Genomic DNA, 13,748 nt, shown 5'->3' with positions numbered 1-13,748 from the left:
AAGGACATAGGCATTGCTCCACCAGGCTGAAAACTGAGCCGTATTTTGTAACAATAATTTGTGGTTAAGATCAGCCACAAATTAAGGCATTTTGAAAATTTTTACTGGTTTAATTTTCAGATAAAAATGTTTTGTCTAATGAATATTCAGCCAGTATGTTTGGCATGGTGCTGTATCTTACATGTATAAATTCACATTAGTCACTAATTTGAGAATACACCACAGCATTTCTCTTCTGGCCATTTGAGCACAGTTTAAAATTACACATGAGAAATCTGAACCTGTGACATACTGGGTATGGGGGAAATGTTGTCTCCTACTTGGATCCTTGAAAGTCAAAGCTCTAAAGGTAATGGGTTGCGAGGAACGGAAATCTTCACTCAGTATCTTAAGGCTAGACGAGATATTTAACACCATCTGTCCCAACACTTCATACCTGAGAAATCTGGGGCCAGAGAGGGAAATTGACTTAACCAGTCAGACGGCTAGTCCCACAACAAATGGCCCCAAACTGACAGTTGTTGTGACAAGTGCGATCAAACTGAAACATACAATTCTATCAATAGAGTAGGTGGAAGGAGGCAGATGAAGAGGGAGGAGGAGTGAGAGGGGGTTGCCCTGGACCTGCACCCACCACCCACATTGCCAAGGGGCTTTGTGGAAAAGGAGGGTGAGCTGTTACATCACTAGTGCTTGAGCTCTTCCCATGGTTCCACACTGCCTCTCTTCATGGAAAAACTCCACGCCCAAACAATTTATTTTAGATCCAACCTCAGTCCCTCGATCAACTCTATATGCTCCCTTTTTGTTCTTCTTTTTTTTCTTTAATGTTTATTTTTGAGAGAGAGAACACAAGCAGGGAAGGGGCAGAGAGAGAGGGAGAAGAATCCGAAGCAGGCTCCAGGCTCTGAGCTGTTAGCACAGAGCCCAATGCAGGGCTCAAACCCATGAACTGCAAGATCTTGACCTGAGCCAAAGTCTGATGGTACTGACTGAGCCACTCAGGCATCCCTCCCTTTTTACTATTTTAAACATCCTGGAAAAGTTCTTCTAGTTCTCAAGAGTTATGTGACTGAGGCCCGTTGTCTGTTTCTTACTGCTGCTCTTCTTAAGGATTTTGTAAGAGATGATGTAAGCCATGTGTACATCACAGTTTGATCTTCAGGCTAGGCTAAAACTGTAGCCAGAATTCCTTTCCTATCCTCTGGAGGTGGCTCAGACCACACCAAAGTTGAAGAAGTGAAAATACCTAATGTTACCCAAATGTCAGCTAGGAGACATTAGGACATTAAATATGTAGGTAGAATCTTCTCAGCCACCACCAATCCCTAGGCTTGGGAAAGCTCAAACTCTCCCCAAAACTTCTATTTATCTTAGCTTATACTTTTATGTTTCTCTTTGCCTTCCAACATTTTTGGCCATTTAAGTTATCTGTATTTTGCTCAGCATCAATCCATGCAGAGTTTAAAGCATTTGCTGATTTCCACAAGGAATCTGTATGTGCCAAACACCACATGAACTTATAGAATCTCCACAGCTTGGAGAGGAATGACATTCCTTCACCCAAACTTTCTACTTCTTGCTGGCTCCCTCTCTCTCTTCCCCGTTGGCTCCTTTTTTCTTCCTTTACTGTTCTAATCTCCAACTTCTTTTCCCCTCTAACATGCAGAGCAATTCTCTTCACTTCTGGTCTTTCTCCTAAATCAAAATCTAGCAAAGTGTCCAAGAGTCTCAAGTGAAGCAGGGAAAAAAGTCATCCAGTCAGTACTACTGACCTTTCTTAAATTGAGTGCTGACAAAAAATGATGTCTGAGTAGCCATATGAAGAACAAATAGCCTAACACTTTCCTCCGTGCTTTTATCTCTGGGCAAGTAGTTTTTGTTTGAAAAATAGCCACTGTAGGGGAGAGAACACTTTTCTGGTTAGCCTCTGGGGAGTAAGAAGGAAGTATAGAATATTTTATACTCTTCCTATATCATAAAAATCAGAGGTAAGAATACTGAGACCAAAAGGAGAAAATGGCCATCCACCCATGGTTCATGTGTGTGTGTGTGGTGGGGCGGGGGGGGGGGGTAGGGGCATGTAGGATATAGTCAGGAAGCAAGGGACTCCAGAAATGTCCAACTTTGTAAATGGTACTTATGAAGTTGTGCTTAAAAAGCCTAATCTAATGACTCTGGAGTCCCTAAGACCTCTGAAATCAAGTGACAAAAATTTGTGTCAAGGTCATTCCCTTTTACCTGAGCTGTCTCACTCTATACATCTGTAAGGGTGCCCCCTATCCATGGGTCTGGGTGGGCAGCATCCTCTATTGGCACAGTTCTGCAAGTGCTTATGAACTTTCCTCCCACCTTTGCCTCTTTTGTTGAATTCCATATCAGACCTAGTCTGAATGACCAGTTCCCCCCTTTTCCTTGCCACATTGCTTTTATTTGGCCACGGTGAGTCTATCTGATCTCTTCCCTCTGATGGTAAAAGAAGAAAGTAAGTGAACCCATAGATGAAGAGACAATTGGTGCCATGTCTGTTCTCTGTTTTCAGTATTCATTCCATTCTCTGATTTCTAGTACTACTTGCCTTCTGTGGCCCATAAAAGTCTTGATAGTCACCATCACTGCAGGTACCATACTTTCATAGTGGCACATGGTGCCTTCTTCAAAGGAAAGCAAGGCGGGGAGGCTACCTGAGAGGAGAGCCCAGCTATTAAATATGTTGTCAGTCAGTCATTGTCAGGATATGCAGGTGATTAGCATTAAGGATATGTATTTATTCGCAAGGAATAACTACTTGAGAGGTATGTATAGGCTCTTAAATAAAAGTATCATGACTGCAAGTAGCTCCGTCTCAAGTCTTGGGTTTGGACAAATACTGAAACACTTCTTCAGAAGCTCATTCATTGGCCTAGCTAAGAGTATCTTTCAGAAAGTCAAGGCTTGGGTTTGGTTCCCGGGAGTCTGATTTAGGTATTCCCTGAGGCTAGAAAGAAGAATAGCAAGTTAATATGTGAGAATAAAACTAAATATATGCAAAGTACACATTTTAATTTGTATCACTGTTTTCAAAGTTATGAGGTATGAGATGCGTGGTATGGTGTCAGGACAGGACAACTGGATGAAAGTGACAGGAGAGGACACAGAGAGGGGAGTATCAATTGATGGGGGGAAAAAAGATCAGATTATGAGGGTCCTTGGGAACCCTGTTAAAAGCTTGGACATCAAAGACCAGTTGGAATTAATAAAGTTTTTTTTTTTTTTTTAATGAAGAGATTTACATGACCAGATCTGCATTTTAAAGACTAATCAATAAGAAGCAATGTTGAGAATGGATTGCCCTGTAACAGGGAAATTGGGGAATTGAAAACAAGATTAGGAGGGCTTTGGAGTAAAAGAGGCAAAAAATGATGAAGAAATTTGCTAAGGGTGAGATAGAGGCTGGTGAGAGAGGACTGACTCTGTTTACGGTGTTAAGTGGATGGGGTTGATGAAGTGTGACTTACAAGAGAGATAAAGGGGCACAATAACCAACTGAGACTTTAGGCTTGGGAAATGTATCTGCTTGTAACCAATCACAAAGGGCTGGACCACCAACAGCAAGGATGTAACTTAACAAATGTCCCAGTGCCAGTGCATCATCAGCCCTCACTCTTGGGAAGCCTGAGAGTCAGTGATGGGTCTTAAATTTTGAGCAGCTTGCTCCTGCTTAGAAATGTCACTCATTCACATAAGTGGCAAACTACTAATCAGCCACCTCAACTAAGTGCTTTCTTCCTTGGAGTGTCCGTTAGAATGTCAATTCCAGCTTTGACCATGGAAGGGCTGGAGCCCTGAGCTTGCTATGAACACCTACATGCGTTAGTGAAAACTCCCATGCCAATCCATGTGGTCACAGGGACATTTTTCCTCAAAGTCCATTCATTTTCATATCCTGAACACATATTTTAATTTTTGTGCTTTCTTTGCCCTCTAATTTTAGAATTAATTCACATGGAAGACATCAGACCATTTTCATTATACTCATGTGTTCAGAGCAGTGATAATGTGAACTGAGAGTTTATTCAGGGGGGCACTGTGAAGTCAGGGTGTAGTTACAGCATATTCCTAAATGAATGAACTGATATCTAATTCTTTCCTTTTACTCATATTTCACAGCTGTCAAGTCACTGACTTGTATGATTTATCCTTTCTAAGTCTGAGCATGAGGTATAAGACAAAGGAAATTTATGTGCATTGCAGTAGAGATGGCCTCTGGACTCAGGTGGCCTGAGTTCAAATCCCAGACTACAGCTTAGTTATTGGGTCAGTTTAGACAAATTATGTAAAAACCAGTTTTCCCACCTGTTAAAAGAAAATGGAAATACTTATCTCTTCTTTATAAAGTTGCTAGGAATATTGAATGGACAGTAAATATTAAATGATACAGTAAAATTCTTAGAACAGTCTAAATCACATCATGTAAATATATAATATAGCTATGACCATCCATTATTGCTTTATTATTATGGTTATTATGGAAGTTTGGAATCTATGCTAATTAAACTCAAGTACAAAATGAGAGCCAATATACCCATTTCCCAGGTTTGTTGTAAGAAGTACATGGAACTAGTAAATGAATTTAAACTCTAGCTAGCTCATTCCATTAAAATGGACAGAGGACCAGAATAGACATTTTTCCAAGAAGACATGTAGATGACCAAGAGACACATAAAAAGATGCTCAACATTACTAATCATCAGAGAAATCCAAATCAAAACTACAATGAGATTCTGTTTTAAACTTGTCAGCATGCCTAAAATCAAAAACACAAGAAATACGTAAAATCAAAAACACAAGAAATAACAAGTTTTGGTAAAGGTGTGGAGAAAAATAAACCCTTATACACTCTTGGTGGGAATGTAAATTGGTTCAGCCATTGTGGCAAATATTGTAGAGGTCCCTCAAAAAATTTTAAAAAATAGAATTACCATAAAATCCAATAATTCCACTGCTGGGCATTTACCTTAAAAAAGGAAATCACCAATTCAAAAAGATAAATGTACCCCTATGTTTAGTGCAGCACTATTTACAATAGCCAAGATATGGAAGCCATAGTAAGTGGCTATCAATAGATGAATGGATAGGGACAATATGGCATATATATTATATAATAATGTAATACATATGATTTGCATATGCCATAGAATATTGTGCAGACATAAAAAAGAAAAACGGATGAGATCTTACCATTCAGGACAACATGGATGGACCTAGAGGGCATTATGCTAAGTGAAATAATTTAGACTGAGAAAGACAAATACCATATGATTTCACTCATGTGTGGAATCTTAAAAAAGAAGCAAGCAGATAACAAACAGATGAACAAAAAGCAGAGTCAAACCTATAATACAAAGAAAAAACTTTCAGAGGGGAGGAAGTAGAGGATAGGCCAAATGGGTGAAGGGGAGTGGGAGATACAGACTTCAAATTATAGAAATAAAAAATAAATTAAAAAATGGCCATACCACTTTATCTATAAACTGCTATGACATGGCCATTTCTACATTTAATCTCAGTTAGATGGCTTATCTCTAATGCTGGACTGTATGACCTTGGAGAGGAAGGACCCCATGAAATGTGTTTCTGTGTCCACTCAATGCACAGTATATGTCCTTCAGAGTTTAAGCTAATAAATATTGTTGGTGGACTCTTTGAATGACTTACTGATGATCAACTAAATCAATATGTTATTCTCTTAATTAAGTAAAACAGGTTTTGACTCCTTTTTAAAAAATAAAATTAAATGTTTATTTTGAGAGAGAGTCAGAGAGAGAGAGAGAGAGAGAGCAAGAGCGTGTGCACAAATGGGAGGGACAGAGAGAGGAGACACGGAATCTGAAGCAGGCTCCAGGCTCTGAACTGTCCTCACAGAGCCCAACACAGGACTTGTACCCACAAACCATGAGATCATGACCTGAGCCAAAGTTGGATACTTACTTTATCGAGCTACTCAGGTGCCCCAAGAGGTTTTGACTTCTATCACTACTTCAGCTAGATACCTCTGTTCTATCTGGGAAGACTGATAGTAATCGTTCTTTTATCCCCATTAATATGATGCCCATATAATCTTCATATGGTTGATCTGTCAAACCAAGATGCTCAACCCCATTCTACTTTTACAAGGTAAATCAAAATTAACTTCACCTAAAACAGTAAAGAAAAGATCAGTGGTACTAAATGAAATTTGTAGAACAAAAATCTTTGGAATATTTTCAGTAATAGAAATCATTTGAGTCCTAAAAGCTACTTAATGAATAAAGCATCTTGCTCATCATTAGTTTTATTTTGAAAGAGAAGTTTATCATTTTTCAACTACCCAGAGCATATATATCCCCCAGTACATACTTAAAAAGATATACTGGCAGCTTATATTTCCAGAGCTACCTAACATTCAAGAAAATTATTGATACCTATAATGATAAATAATAGTCCACCTGCAAAAGATACGTTATAAAATAACTGTAACTCAGTGTGTCTGGATGAAAGGTTGTAGGTTATTAAAAGGCAAGTTGTAGGTTATTAAAAGGCAAGAAACTATCCTACTTCTTCCCAGTCATCCGTTTTTAATTGTAAACTCACCAATGTCCTTTTCCTGTAAACATGTATAAGTTATTTATAAAATAGCCCCTGTTCTATTTTTTTTAATGTTTTATTTATTTCTGAGAGAGAGAGCGAGAGAGAGAGCGAGAGAGAGAGAGAGAGACAGCATAAGGAGGGGAGTGTTGGAGAGGGAGATACAGAATCTGAAGCAGGCTCCAGGCTCTGAGCTTACTGTCAGCATAGAGCCTGACGCGGGGCTCGATCCAAGAACTGTGAGATCATGATCTGAGCCAAAGTCGGATGCTTAACCAACTGAGCCACCCAGGCACCCCTAAAAGAGCCCTTGTTAATCTCTCAAACTAGCAGTGTCTTTGAAGCATATTAGGTATATAAAAATCATTAATGGATGATTTTTTTAAAATGAGTAGAAAAATACATTTGTGTCATGTGTGTGTGTGTGTGTGTATAAACTCATATCTAGAATTTATTAAGAATTCCTACCGTAAAAAGATATGAAAATGCGTACAACTCAGTAGAATGAAAGGGCAAAAGACTTGGACACTTCACAAACAGGATACCCAAATGGCCCTTAAGCAAAGAAAATGATGCTCAACATCACTCATTAAGGAAACGCAAATAAATAGCAAATGAGATACCACTAAACTCCACAAAAATGACAGCATTTAGAGATAAACACTACAAGCACTAGAATTACAATGGTAATGCAAGCCTGTCCTCATGGTGCCTGAAGTATTCAGAAATAAAAATCAGAAAATAGAAAGTCACTAAAAATATTGTTGATCAGTTTTATGATGAGGAAGTACTGAATGCTACAAAAAGCAAGATTGACATTATGTTCTTTTGCTGGAGAACTGTATGCTAGACAGTTCTAGACAGGGGTAGGCCTTTATCAAAGGAGGATCAAAACAAGAATGCACTTTGGAATTCTTAAGCCATTAAAATTTATGTGCCGCTCTCTAGTATTATTCCAGTAAGAGAGCCCTGATAATTTTAGCCCTCTACCAGATTTTTTTTTTTTAACTCAGCTCCTGTTGCAAAATGTGCTTAAGGAAGTGAAATGGCAGAATAATTACAGCAGTCCCCATCGTGGTAATTAGCTTGCATTCATGTCTCCCTGGTGCTTCCACCATGTATCTGGGTCTCCTTTGAATATCACCTTATTTTATATTCTTCTTAGAATCCTTATTGGTATGAACCATGATGTCATTGAGGTAAAGAGCATTTTGCAGAGAATGGAAAAAAATTTCTTTTATACTTTTAGAGTTTTTAATTTCTTTAATTAGATCAAGTTTCAGTCCATTCTTTTTTCTGCAGGAAAAGAAATCTCTACTTAGCAAATGTTTCTCAGAGTTTACAAAGGCTAATGGCCCAGTGAATGTTGTCTTCAAACCCAGGAATGCTTGGTCATGAGATCTAGAAAGGGTTGTAGAAGTCATTCATGTAACTATCTGGTCTTCCATACACCAAAGCCATTGAGTTGGTCTCTTCACTTCCCATCCAAACTGGCCACATGGCACTCTCAAAGCTGTCACATTGAAGAGTTCTCACATTTCCATGAGTCTCTGAAGGGGACTCTAAATTATTTATGGAGCACCAGTTACCTGTGCTTGTTCATTTATTTCTTGCATCTACCTTACAAAATGAACATCTTACCCTTTCTATGCAGATTAGAAAAAATGAAGCTCACAAGTTAAACTGCCTTGCCCAAGATCCCAAGAGCTAGTTCATGGTAGAGCTGTGATTCAAAACTATCTTATCCCAGCCTAATATTTCCATTACTACATGTTGCTTATAGAGAGGCCATCCCTTGAAAAATGTTGGTCACTTTCTTCACAATTAGAAAGTCCCTGGGGGGCGGGGGGGGGGGGCGGGGGGGGAAGGGAAAGGAAAGGAAGGGAAAGAAAGGAGGAAGGAAGGAAGGGAAAGGGAGAGGGGAAGGGAAAGAGAAAGGGTAAGGGAAAGGGAAGGAAGTCCCCTAAAGTAGATCCTTTCCTCCAGAATAGGCTTTGAGGAATGTGACTCTGTATATCTCAATATATTGAGTTTGGATGTTAGCACACACCAATGTGAGAATTTTTCTCTCTGAACTTTGATACTAGATTATCATGGTTCCCCACTCAGATTACATTGCTGAGATATTTAAATGTCCTTTAAAAAGTATGAATGAATTACAGATTTACATCAGATTTGCATAAGACATTTTGAACATCATTTGATTAAGGACATCTTAGGAAATTAAATATTACCTTTAAGCAATGAAGAACAAAATATGGAATGAAAAACAGAAAAATAAATGGAAAACAAATAGCAGAGCTTTTCTTTTCAAATAAAATGCTATGCACAATCTCAATATTTTAAACAAAAAAAAAAAAAAAAAAAAATGGAGCTGCTCTGTGGGGAGAAGGTGCTCTCTGTGTCCCTAGCTACTCCCTATCCTCAGCCCCAACAGCTTCTAGTATACTTCTCCAAACTCTTAGGTCTCTGTGGTCTAGAGTTTGAAAATTACCTACTAAATTCAAATATAACCTCAATTAGAGTGCTATAAAGTGTCTACTGATAACATCCACTGTTTCAATGTAAGTATTTAAAAATACACTCATTTTGGGGCGCCTGGGTGGCTTAGTCGGTTAAGCGTCCGACTTTCACTTAGGTCATGATCTCACGGTTCGTGGTCGTGGGTTCGAGCCCCACGTCAGGCTCTGTGCTGACTGCCAGCTCAGAGCCTGGAGCCTATTTCAGAGTCTGTATCTCCCTCTCTCTCTGACCCTCCCTGCTCATGCTGTCTCTCTCTCTCCTAGAAATAAATAAAAATATTTAAAATAAATAAATAAAAATAAAAATACACTCATTTTAAGGGTTTATTTTTATATGGATTTGTCAGTCATCACAGAAACAACATACAGCTTTGCTAACACACCTCTCTCTCTCTCTCTCTCTCTCTCCCCCTCTCCCTCTCCCTCTCCCTCTCCCTCTTCCCCTCCCTCTCCCTCTCCCTCTCAGTACTTGTGGTGTGTGCATGTGAGGAGGGAGGTGTATTTAACCTTACACTTCTGAAAGTTAGGATGTCAGGTCATAGCTGATCAGTTCAGTTACCCAAATCATTAATTCTCATAATTGTCATACTTGAAGTCTTAAATCATTATACAAGGGGCTTGAAGTCTTAAATCATTATACAAGGGGCATTCTCTTTGCCTTGCACTATGTATTTCTCTGACCTAAAACTAAAACTGCGATAATTTAACCCACATAAAGTCAACTGACCTTCCTACCTATAACCTCATTCCACAGTCTTGAGCTTTCACTAATGCTTAATTGATATCTGTGTCCTTTTTCCTGGCTGAAATCCCAAATCCTACAGTTTAGGACAAGACAGGAGTGTTCATAAACCATGCTCCCCATAGCCAGCAAGCTTTCAGCCTGCCCTTCTTTAAATCCAACTGGGTTTCTTTTCTTTTCTTCTTTTTTCTTTTCTTTTCTTCTTTTTTCTTTTCTTTTCTTTTCTTTTCCCTTCTTTTCTTTTCTTTTCCCTTCTTTTCTTTTCCCTTCTTTTCTTTTTAACTTCCTTCATTGTGAATACTTTTTGATCTGATGAATCTTTCTTCATAGGACAGAGTATAAAGAATATAAATTAACACTTTTTTCCTAAAAATAATTACTTTCAATTACTTAATTATTTGGGGAGATTTTCCCCTTCTCTAGACCTTAGTTTCCCTTCCTTACTCAGACATTATTGGTGTCTAGCTTGTGCCTAGACTGTCTTGTCCTGGTTTTAACATGAAGGAGATGTGTAGATCAACAGTTATAAATTTTGTATACATGCACCAAAGGGTATATAAGAAGTGTATCCTGTAGGAAATTTGTGAATTCTCTAAAATTATGTGTAAAATGTATATATTATACAAGCACATATACATTAATGGGGGGATCCAAAACTCTTATTATTTTTTTTAAATTAACATGTATTGATATCATCAGTTGACCCTAAGGGACACATCACAGTTATCTACAATAAAAAAAGTCTTTTGGGTCCCATTCCACACTTATAATTCAAATCTTTGGATGCAATGTGGAACAGAAACTTGTAATTTTAATACACTACCCTGGAGATTCTGCCCAGTTGTCCTTGGTTCATGAGCTAGTGAATTGTGAACCATTGATCAAAGACTATTGTTGTTATAGCAAAATGATAAGGTTCCAGATCTGTGTTTGGAGGCTGGAGTAACTGACATTATATATTTCTTTACGAATCTCAGATAAAAGATGCTTTTCTAAAAATAAAAATGTTTGTTTTGAGAGAGAGAGAGCAAGCGAGTGAGCAGGAGAGAAGCAGAGAGACTGGGGGGTGAAGGGAAGGAGATAGAGACAGAGAAGAGAGAGGGAGAGAGAGAGAGAGAGAGAGAGAATCCCAAATAGGCTCATGACAATGTGGAGCCCAATGCAGGGCTCCATCTCACAAACTGATCATGACCTGAGCTGAGACCAAGAGTCTGTTGCTTAACCAACTGAGCCACCCAGGCACCCCTCATATGAGATAATTTTTGATTCCTGAACACCCATATGGAAAAAAGTGGGCAGGGGCTATAATCCTTATCTATAAACCACCCCTTAGCACTCTGTATCTTTATTCATGATCTTTGAATCAAGTATGTTAAATGTAATTAATATTCAGTAAATATTTATTCAATAAATGAATGAATGAGTGACATGTGAAGAGAAACAAAATCCCAATTATATTAATGCTGTGATTAAAATTAATAGTCTGTCCTTTAAAAGACCCTTCTAAGGACAGATTTCCTATGCAGATGAGAATAAACAACATAAACATTTGTGATTGCATCTGAGATAAGGAAGGAATACTGGTTATAAAATGCTGAGCAGCAGTGATGAAAATCTTTTGTTGATGTTCCCAGCAAATAACTAATTAGTAGGTTGGTCAAGTTGTCTAGTCTTGGCTTCAGAAAACGGTTGGTCTCCTCATATCAGACGGAAGCAGTATGCTGGCATAGCGTCATCATATGTTTCTTTGGAATTAATCAGGAGGAATATCATTTGCTGCCATATCTTTTCTCTCTCTTTGGAGTTAAAAAGGAGAGATCTCCTGTATCCTTGGTTAGGTTTATTCCGAGGTATTTTATGGTTTTTTGTGCAATTGTGAATGGGATCAGTTTCTTGATTTCTCTTTCTGTTGCTTCATTTTTGGTGTATAAAAATGTAACCGATTTCTTTACGTTGATTTTGTACTCTGCAACTTGGCTGAATTCTTGGATCAGTTCTAGTAGGCTTCTGGTGGAGTCTGTTGGGTTTTCGATGTAGAGTATCACGTCATCTGCGAAGAGTGAAAGTTTGACTTCCTCTTTGCCAATTCTGATGCCTTTGATTTCCTTTTGTTGTCTGATGGCTGATGCTAGGACTTCCAGCACTATGTTAAACAACAGTGGTGAGAGTGGACATCCCTGTCGTGTTCCTGATCTCAGGTGGAAAGCTCTCAGTTTTTCCCCATTGAGGATGGTGTTAGCTGAAGGCTTCTCATAGATGGCTTTGATGATGTTTAAGTAGGTTCCTTCTATCCCATCTTTCTCTAGAGTCTTTATTAAGAAGGGATGCTGTATTTTGTCAAATGCTTTTTCTGCATCTATTGACAGGATCATATGGTTTTTATCTTTTCTTTTATTGATATGATGTATCACATTGATTGATTTGCGAATGTTGAACCAGCCCTGTAACCAAGGAAGAATCCCACTTGATCTTGGTGGATGATTCTTTTTATATGCTGCTGGATTTGTAAATGAAATATCAGATAAAGGGTTAATATCCAGAGTCTATAAGGAACTCACCAAACTACACGCCCGAAAAACAAACAACCCAGTGAAGAAATGGGCAGAAGACATGAACAGACACTTCTCCAAAGAGGACATCCAGATGGCCAACAGACACATGAAACGATGCTCAGCATCCCTCCTCATCAGGGAAATACAAATCAAAACCACACTGAGATACCACCTCACGCCAGTCAGAGTGGCTTAAATGAGCACATCAGAGAACTCTAGATGCTGGCGAGGATGTGGAGAAATGGGCACCCTCCTACACTGTTGGTGGGAATGTAAACTGGTACAGCCCCTCTGGAAAACAGTGTGGAGGTTCCTCAGGAAACTAACAATAGAACTCCCCTAGGACCCAGCAATAGCACTGCTAGGAATTTGCCCAAGGGATACAGGAGTGCTGAGGCATAGGAGCACATGTACCCCAATGTTCATAGCAGCACTCTCCACAATAGCTAAAACATGGAAAGAGCCTAAGTGTCCATCAACAGATGAATGGATCAAGAAGATGTGGTTTATCTATACCATGGAATACTACATGGCAATGAGAAAGAATGAAATCTGGCCATGTGTAGCAACATGGATGGACCTTGAGGGTGTTATGCTGAGCTAAATAAGTCAGGCAGAGAAGGACAAATATCATATGTTTGCACGTATAGGAGGATTAGGAGGAACTTGACGGAGGACCAAGGGGGAGAAGAAGGGCGGAAATGGTGGGGGAAAGGGAGAGAGGCAAACCATGAGAGACTCTTGAATGCTGACAAAAACTGAGGACTGATGGATGTGGGGGGGAGGGGGGGATGGGCATGGAGGAGGACACTTGTGGGGATGAGCACTGAGTGTTATGTGGAAACTAATTTGACAATAAACTATTTGTAAAAAAAAAAAAAAGAAAGGAGAGAGTAATGCCATTGGTTAATATAAACTATGTTATCACTGAGAAGGAACTGTATGACTTTGGGCAAATGATTTAAACAACTTAAGTCTCAGTTTCCTTATATGCAAGATAAGGAATATTTCATTTACCTTTCAGTTGTTGTATAGAAGATAATGTATGTAAATCAACCAAGCTCTGTGTCCTGAATAGAAATATTTATTATCTTCATTATTATAAATAAATTTATGATCAATGATGTATTATTTCTGTAAGTGAATTTAAATATTTCATAATATTTCATAAAATTTCATAAAATTTTCATAGAATTATAGGTACAGAGATAACTATTTGTCCCCTTCTTTTATCCTCACTAAAGATTTATGGTATGGGCAGAAGATGTGCCGATCCACCTATTTTATAACGAACTGTGGATTAAAACAGTTAATTGGCTTTCTCAA

The 13,748-nt window shown here is 38.6% G+C and overlaps 1 non-coding gene across 1 annotated transcript; it reads left to right on the top strand.

The window, feature by feature from the left end:
- The first annotated feature begins 9,202 nt into the window (after positions 1 to 9,202).
- On the top strand, positions 9,203 to 9,293 carry TRNAE-UUC. The gene has a single exon. It is a non-coding gene; the product is annotated as a tRNA-Glu (tRNA).
- Positions 9,294 to 13,748: the final 4,455 nt, after the last annotated feature.

The sequence above is a fragment of the Hyaena hyaena genome, unplaced genomic scaffold (genome assembly GCF_003009895.1).
Source record: "Hyaena hyaena isolate Hyena2069 unplaced genomic scaffold, ASM300989v1 scaffold_1109, whole genome shotgun sequence".
Classification (NCBI taxonomy): domain Eukaryota; kingdom Metazoa; phylum Chordata; class Mammalia; order Carnivora; family Hyaenidae; genus Hyaena; species Hyaena hyaena.
This window is presented reverse-complemented; position numbering and strand designations above follow the sequence as displayed.